Source organism: Elephantulus edwardii, unplaced genomic scaffold (genome assembly GCF_000299155.1).
Source record: "Elephantulus edwardii isolate Elephantulus edwardi_28Jun2011 unplaced genomic scaffold, EleEdw1.0 scaffold00001, whole genome shotgun sequence".
In the NCBI taxonomy this organism is placed as follows: domain Eukaryota; kingdom Metazoa; phylum Chordata; class Mammalia; order Macroscelidea; family Macroscelididae; genus Elephantulus; species Elephantulus edwardii.
In genome coordinates, this window is record NW_006399751.1 from 32,049,537 (window position 1) to 32,058,444 (window position 8,908).

The window sequence follows — 8,908 nt, forward strand, 5'->3', positions numbered from 1 at the left end:
GTCCCACCAACAAAGCCTGAGATTCCAATATCCCCACATCCTCTCCAACATTTTTTTGCTTACTGTCCTGTTACACTTTGTTATTATTGCTGGGGTGAGATGGAATTTCATTGTGCTTTTTATTTGCATTTCTTTAATTGCCAATGATTTAGGACATTTCTTCATGTGTCTGTTGGCTATCTAAAGGTCTTCATTTTTGAAGTCTTTCCTTGTCTTTTGCCCATTTTGTGATTGGGTTATCAGTCTTTTTCTTGTGGAGACCCTGTAGAAGCCTGCAAATTTTTGTTAGAAGACCTTGATCTGAAGTGACCTTGTAATTCCACTTCCCCCCGCCCCCCGCCAAGTCTGTAGAGGTTTTTTCACTCTGTTGGAATATGTTTTTGATGCTCACATAGACTTAATTTTTAGAAAGTCCTATTTGTAAATTTTGGCCTCTCCTGGTTGTGCATTTCTGGTTGTATTTACAAGACTGTATCTATCATAGGTTAGGGCTGCTAAATTTGGCCCTATTTTGTCTCTTATGTTATTATGTATTCCACTGTGAAAAGTCTTGGAAGCGTCATTGAGATAAAACTGACACATGACAAGTATTGAAATATGTATACATGTATGAAGTAATAATCATAAGATAGTGACCAAATCCATAACTAATAATGGTTTACACATGCTCTTTTGAAAGTCTCCCTATGGTATCAAATGCACCTCTGCAATTTCCTAGACAACAACTGAGTGAATTTTGTTATCATGGAAAATATAGTGTGAACCATTCATTTTTCTTTCAACATTATTATTTTGTGATTTCTCTTTGTTGATGAATTTGTCAGAATATAATTTTTCCCCCTTTTTAAACTATTTGGATTGCTTCCAATTACTTGCCAGCTGCATATGAAATATGAGTATTTCTGTACAAGTCTTTATATGAATATGTGTTTTTATTTTACTTGGGTGAATACCTAGCAGAAAATAACAACTTAAGAAATTGCTAGACTTTTTTCCGAAGGGTTTGCCCTAGTTTATATTCCCATCATCTGTGGTGTTTGGAGAAGTGCACTGAACATCCTGTGGACAGCCAAGAGAATGAACAGATATGTCTTGGAATTGGTGCAGCCAGAGGCTTTTTGGAGGCAAGAATGATAAGGCTTCGCCTCACATACTTTGGACATGTTGCCAGGAGGTGCTTTTCCTTGGAGAGGGGCATGATATTGGAAGGTTGGAGGATTGGGGAAGAAGAGGTAGACATGGTGACTGCCACAATGGGCACACACTTCTCAGGAAGTGTGAGAATGGCCGCAGGGCTGAACAGGGTTCAGATCTTTTTGTTTATAGGGTTGCTATGAGTTTTGCTCGACTTGACAGCAACAAACAATCTGTGGTGGAGAATTCCAGATCTTTAATAGCCTATCAACACTTAATAAACTTTTGAAACGGTAATAATTTTAGTAAGTGCTTTGCATGTAAGACTTAACTCAGTCTTCAGATTATCTTGTCAATAGCATTCATTTGGAATGTGTTTTAATTTTAAGAAAAAGAATAAATATGTTTAGCCCTTTTTATTTCACATTTATCGAAATTGTGCAATGAAATCTTTATACTATATGATCTGAGAACATTAAGTCAAAAGATACTTCTATAACACCAGGTCAAACAAGAACATGTAAGCTAAATGGGACTTTGTTTTCATCTTTGAAACCTTTTAAATATGGCAGTCAACACCAGATTTAAAAATGGAATTCTAGATTCCATTTCTCCACCACCACCAAATTTACAGATCAAAACACAGTGTTTGAGCCATCTTCTACCATCTCAGCATTTGCTTAGGGAATAGTGTTCATTGCCATGAGTCGGAACTGACTCTCAGTTGACCTCCCAGGATTTTAGAGACTGTAAATCACACGAGAGGACATTTTCTACCTTTTTCCCTTGGAACTGCTGGTGAATTCAAACTGCTTGCCTTTGCATTGGCTGCACAATCCCTTACCCATTAAAACTAAATAAGGTTGGCCATAGATATCTTTTGCTCATTTCAGTTTTACTCCTTGAGAGGAAGGACAGAGATAGACTCACTTTTGAATCCTTTTGAATTCTGTAGGACTTCTGTTTCCCACTGATGATCAAATTATAACTGACATGATGTAAAAAAGAATAGAAACCATTGGTTTACCTGACTCCAGAGTTCATAACTTTAAATCAAACAAGAATTCACTACCACCATGTTTGGCCAGGCCTCCTATTTTCTAAAAATAGTCATGGTTATTTCCTAGAGAGACCAGCTGGCCCGGTGGACAGAAAGTGATGCTGCCAAGCCAAAGGTGGGTGACTTTTAATCCGCGGTCCTCAGATCTGTCTTTCATTGTTTTTGTCCAGACATTCCTCTAGGTTGTATGGCCCTGGTGTACAAGTTACCATATCGCGGTCACTTTTGGTTGCTGTGAGGCTGAACACTGTGACACTGATGTGTCAAATGTGTTAATGGTCGGTTACCCAATGTGGACAGAGAGTGAGGTGGAGCTCCCTGATTAAAACAAGCTTGAAAGAGACCATAAACGACATCCAAGCAGATATATGCACATCCATGTTTATGGAGGCTTTGTTCACAATAGCAAGGAGTTGGAAGTAACCTAAGTGCCCATCAACAAACGAATGGATAGAGAAGCTGTGATATATTCACACAATGGAATACTACGCTGCATTGAAAAACAAGGAATTCATGCAATATTATTCAAAACAGGTGACCCTCGAGGACATTATGTTGAGTGAAAGATCTCAGTCACAAAAGGACAAATATTATATGGTTCCACTGATGTAGAATGACGCTGACATTGGGGTAGGGGTAAGAGTGAGAAAAAAAACTGGATAAATTGTTTACTGCATTGTGGCCAATGAGAGAGAGAATAGTTTAAAAGTAATATATTTTAGGGCATTATGATTATCATAAGAGTCCAGAATGAGGGTTGCAGAGTGGAGTGTATTTGGGGTGGGGGTGGGGGCCTGAGGGGGGGGAGGGAATTGTGTACCAATGAAGAAGTTTTTCTTTTGTTTTTCAAGGAGAGGAGCGAACTGGGGGTGGGGATGGGGAGAAAATTGCAACAATGAAAGAATGGAATTCCAAAATCTCTGTAGATGTTCACTGAAATTAATAAAAAAATATATAAATTAAAAAAAACTTTTAAAACCCCCAACCCCCCCCCCAAAAAAAACACCAAAAAAACCCCCAAGCTTGGAAGGAGTAGTGGCATCCACTTCCATAATAGCTTAGCTCCAGAAACCCTATGAACCTGGAGAAAGGATGAGAGACACCCAAGCGTTGAGGACACTCCTTCATAGGGTCGCTATGAGTCGCCTGTGACTCGACGGCACTTAACAACAACAACATAGTAATATTGCATTTTGGTTTCATTTTCATTTCCCAATGTGCATATACTAAGAAGTCTTTTGACAGAACATGGGCAGAATCCAGTTTAAATTCAGGAAAGGTATGTGTCATGGCTACATCCTTTTCCATAACTATTCAGTCTGTACAGTGAACAAATGATTCAAGAAGCTGGGATGGAAAAAGAGTGTGACATCTGAATTGGAGGAAGACTTATTAGCAACGTGGGTATATATTGATGACAAAACTTTGCTTGCACTAAAAGAATTTAGTATTAATTTTGTCTGAACATAAAACAAAAATTCTCATAACTGGACCAACAAAAATATCATAATAAACAGAAAAGATTGAAGTTGTCAAGAGTTTTATTTTAGCTCTGTGCTCCTTGTATCTTGACAACCATTTCTTCTCATGTTGCATCAGCCACAAACCTTAGAAACTATAATAAAGATCAGAGTAAATGGATTTGGCCACACTGGGCTCCTGGTCATCAACGACCTCTTCATTGACATTAACTACATGGTCTACATGTTGTAGTATAATTCCACCAATGGCAAATTCAATAGCATTGTCATAGCTGAGAATGGGAAACGTGTCATCAGCGGAAAGCCATCACTATATTACAAGAGCAAGATCCCACCAACATCAAGTGGAGTGATGCTGGTGCTGAATATGTTGTAGAGTCCACTGGTGTCCTCACAACCTTGGAGCAGGCTGGGATTCACTTAAGGGTGGTGCCAAATGAGTAGTCATCTCTGCTCCTTCTGGTGAGGCCCTCATCCTTGTGATGGGTGTGCATCACAACTCTCTCAACATGGTCAGCAATGAGTTGGAATTAACTTGGTGGCAGTGGATTTGGTTTCGTGGTTTAATGACTGGTGATGGTGAGAATCTTTTCATGTGTTTAACTTCTTTGGTAGAGTGTTCACATACTATCTCTTATGGACATTTAATTATTTTTTTATTCACTGCTGCACATTTTCTTCCCTCCTCTCCCCCAGCCTACCCTGCTCTAGGTTGCTGTCATACGTATAATGCCTAATCATATATTCCTTTCAGACAGTTCTTTCCCTCATCTGTTCTACTGTAGTATTCATTATCTATCTACTCTTTTTTAAGAACACAGAGCTATTAAAGAATGTTCCTCCGTTTAGGATTTTCTGATGGTTCTTCTTTATTGATTTTGGTTATCATGCATCACCAGTTGAAACACCATTTTAAAAAGTTCACTACACATGAAGGCAATTTTTTTCTTTCTTTTATTGGTTTGCATACAATCATTTATACACGTGATATTTCTTTCATATACAATGTTTTTATGCAATAAATCACATTTATACAGTCATTTGTATACACTATTTCATTCATGTTGTTATGAGCCATTGAGTTGCTTGCAACTCATAATGACTCTATGCACAATAGCTCTGAGCCCTGCCCTATCCTGAACCAGTCTGTCTTTGACACACCTAACTCCTTTACCCCAATTGTTGTGTTAATCAATCTCATCCAGCGTCTTCCTGTCCTGCATGGTCCCTCTACCCTTCCAAGCATGATGTCTTTCCCCAAGGACTGGTCCTTTTTTGGCAACATGTCTAAACTATACGGACAGAGCTTCAAAATCCTTACCTCCAATGAGAAAATTCATTTCACGCTCTGTGGGGCAGACCTATTGTTCTCTTGGTAGTCCATGCTATGTTCAGTATTCTTCTCCAGCACCACAACTCAAAGAAAATTCTTCTTTTATCATCCTTAGTCATTATCCAGCTCTCTGATGCACAACAAGTAAATGCGAAGACTATGGCCTGGATCAGGTACACCTTAGTCTCTAAATTGATACTGTTGCTCTTTAACATGCTGGCGAGGTTCCTGATAGCAGATTTTCCTAAATGTAATTCATATTTTTATTTCCTGACTGCTGGTGCCAAGTGTGTTGATTGTAGAACCAAGCAAGCTGAAACTGTTAACAACCTCCATCTCTTATCTATCGATCTATCGAGTACATTATGTTTTATTTCTTTACTTCTATACATTGTGTTTTATATAATGAATTACTATTGATCTATGATTTATATCACCCCATCTCATAAAGTGTCCATTGTACCTTCCCTCTCCCTTCTTTCACAACCCTTTTCACTTTACCTCAATTATGATTCTCCCTGGGCTGGGTCTTTATAGTTTTCATTGTCTACACGTTCTGTATTTCTTCTCTTTCGCCCTTCACTCACTCATTTACTCTCTTATTTTCATAATAGTGCTCTTACAGTATTTGTCCTTTAGTGATAAAATTATTTCACCTAACATAAAGCTCTCTAGACTTTCCCATATTGTACTGTATTTTATAAATACTTGTTTTTCTTTAATGCTGCATAATATTCCATGGTGTGAATATACCACAGTTTCTCTACCCATTCATTAACTGGCATTTGGTTTGTTTCCATTTTCTTGTTTGTGAATAATGCTGTGATGAACATAGGTGGACATATCTCTGGTCATGTCTCAGCTCTGATTTCCTTGGGTAGTATTCCTAGTAGTAGAATAGCTGGGTCATATGGGATTTCACCTTTTTGAGGAAACATCAAATTGCCTTCCATAGTGGTTGCACCATTTTACCAATCCACCAGCAGTGCATTAAGAGTTCTAATTTCTCCTCATCTTCTCCAGCATTTATTGCTTGCTGACTTGCTGAACTTTGCTGTTGTGACTGGACTAAGATGATCTCTGAATGTTGTTTTGATTTGCATCTCTGGTAACAGTTTTGGACATTTTCTTATGTGCTTATTATACATCTGAATAGCCTCCTTTGTAAAGAGATTTTCATATTTTTTGCTCATTTTGCTATTGAGTTATCTGTCTTTTTCTTGTGGAGGGAAGACAAATTTTATCCTCCATTTCCCATTGGTAATACAATCACCTGGTCAAACTTTCTTCATTATTTAGTTATTATTTTCCCCTTGAAACTAATAAGCAATCTGTAGAGAGACATTTCAAGACCATGGAAATATTCATGCGCCTTATAAAAATTACTCTTAGCTTTGTTGTTGTTGTTGTTAGGTGCCATCGTTTAGCTTATAGAGACCCTATGAACATCAGACCTGAACTCTGCCTTATCCTATGCCATTCTTATTATTTATAACACATGTATTCAATGTGTATGCTGAGAAAATAATTTGAGAAGCTGGACTTTATGAAGAAGAATGTGGTATCAAAGTTGGGGCAAGACCCATCAAGCACCTGTGTTATGTAGAAGACACAAACCTTGCTTGCAGAAAGTGAAGAATGCTTGATTTACTTGCTGTAGAATATCAAAGACTACTACCTATAATATGGTGTACATCTCAACATCAAGAAAACAAAAATATTCACCTCTGAGCTGATACACAACACTGTGATAAATGAAAAACATATTGAATTTGCCAATGATTTAATATTATTTATATTCACAAATAAAAACAAATAGTAACACCCATCAGGAAATCAAAAGACTCATTGCATTGGGAAAAATTGACTGTCAAGAACCTTTCCAAAGCATTAAAGAGCAATGATGTTACTTTGAAGACTAAGGTGTGCCTAATTTAAACCATAATATTTTTAGTTACTTCCTATGTATCTTAAAGTTGCCAATGAATAAAGATTATAGAAGAATAGATGTCTTTGAGCTGTGGTATAGGATAAGAGTATTGCATATATCAGACTTATTATAGTCAAAAAACCACACAAGTCTGTCTTGGAGGAAGTGTAGCCAGGTTGCTCCTTAGAGGCAAGGAATGGTGAAACTTCATCTCACATACATGTTTTAAGGGACGGCCAATTTTGGAGAAAATCCCCATCATGTTTGGTAAGGTGGAGGCTCAGAGAAAGAAAAGAAGACCCTCAACATGAAGATGGGTTGACACAGTAATTGTAGCAATAGGCTCATGCACAGCAGAGATTGTGAGAACAGTGTAGGGTAGGGCAAGGTTCAGATCTAATGTCAACATCCTTTACTCTTGTATTTCACTCAACATCAACCCAACAGGAAGTTAATGTGCCCTGCTTTGAATATATATTCTGAATTAGATTACTTTTAACTAAGTAATTCCAAACCATCTTTTTCCTTCTGGATTGCTATAATAATTTTCTACTTGTTCTCCTGTAGCCCACAGGTCATCAAATCACCCTTTTAAAATGTAAGCCAGGTCATGTTACTCTTTGTTTAAAACCTCTTAATAATTCTCCACTTTCAACCAAAGTCCTTACAATGGCTTGCAATCCCCTTCATGATGTACCTTTCCATTCTCCTGTGCCCACTTGCACATTTCATGCCAGCAGAATGAACCTCCCTGTTGTTTCGAGATCCTGCTGAACATACCTTAGTCTTAATTATCTGCTCATTCTATTTAATATGGTAATCTTTCTGCTCCCAGTTCATTACCCTATTCAACCTTTGTTTTAAATTTCATAATGCATCACTTTGTAGCACATTTTAAGCACATAATAAATCTTTTTTGTATGATCAGGGGTCCATGTTGAGCTCATTCAGCTAATAGAAATTATTTCCATTTAGGACTATCAAAGTAAAGATGACAAAAAGGATCAAAATGTTCCATTAGTGTTAAGCATGATAGTCCCTTACTTCTCTTGAAGTTAACTGGCTTGTAATCACAGCCTCACTTGTGATTTGTGGATTGAGAGGGTTGAGATAGATTAAATAATAAATGCATTGAATGGGAGTTTCTTGCTATTAATTTGAGGTACAGAATAAGAAACTGAAATTTGTCAAATATATCAGCTTTGTAATAGCTCTAATGAAAAGCTTTGGAAAAGGAAAGAAAGATTGAATGTCTTTTGCATATTTCTAGGTCTCAAAATATTATCACCATCTTTGCCTTTAAGGAGAACTCTAGTTCCTCTGCCCCCACAAACTATAAATTACTAAATTGCTATTTCTGAAGTGTCTTGCCCACATTACATCTGAATATCTTAGATACACTGCATCTCACTAATTTTGGGCATATTTTCAGAAGCAACCTGTCCTAGGAGAAATGGTGGGCACTGTAGAAGGTCAGTGAAAGTTAGGTAGACCCTCCAGGAGACAGACTGACACAGTGACTACCACAATGGATTTGAGGATGTTGGAAATTGTGTGGATGATTCAAGATAGTGCAAAGTTTAGATCCATTGTTCATAGTGTCATTGTGAGTCATAGTCTTCTTGAAGGCACCTTACAACAATGACAATCTTGACACATCATATAGAATTAATATAGCTGAATGCTAGATTAATTAAGCAGAGAAATAAGAGAATAAAGTAGTAATTACAGAGCCAGCTTTCATTGTCAAGCAAGAGTTCATGGAGGAGGTCAATTTGAGGGGTTTTCTGAAGACCAGACATTAACTCTAAACAGGTTCTACTTGTTTTGTTACCAGCAACCTACATGTAATCATGGAAAAGTCAATCTTCCTCAACGTGCTGTCAGAATACACATTGCTCTTTAACTGAGCTAAGCTTTTAAAGAACAGGATGTTTATCCATTAAAATTTTTTTAAAAATTATTTATTT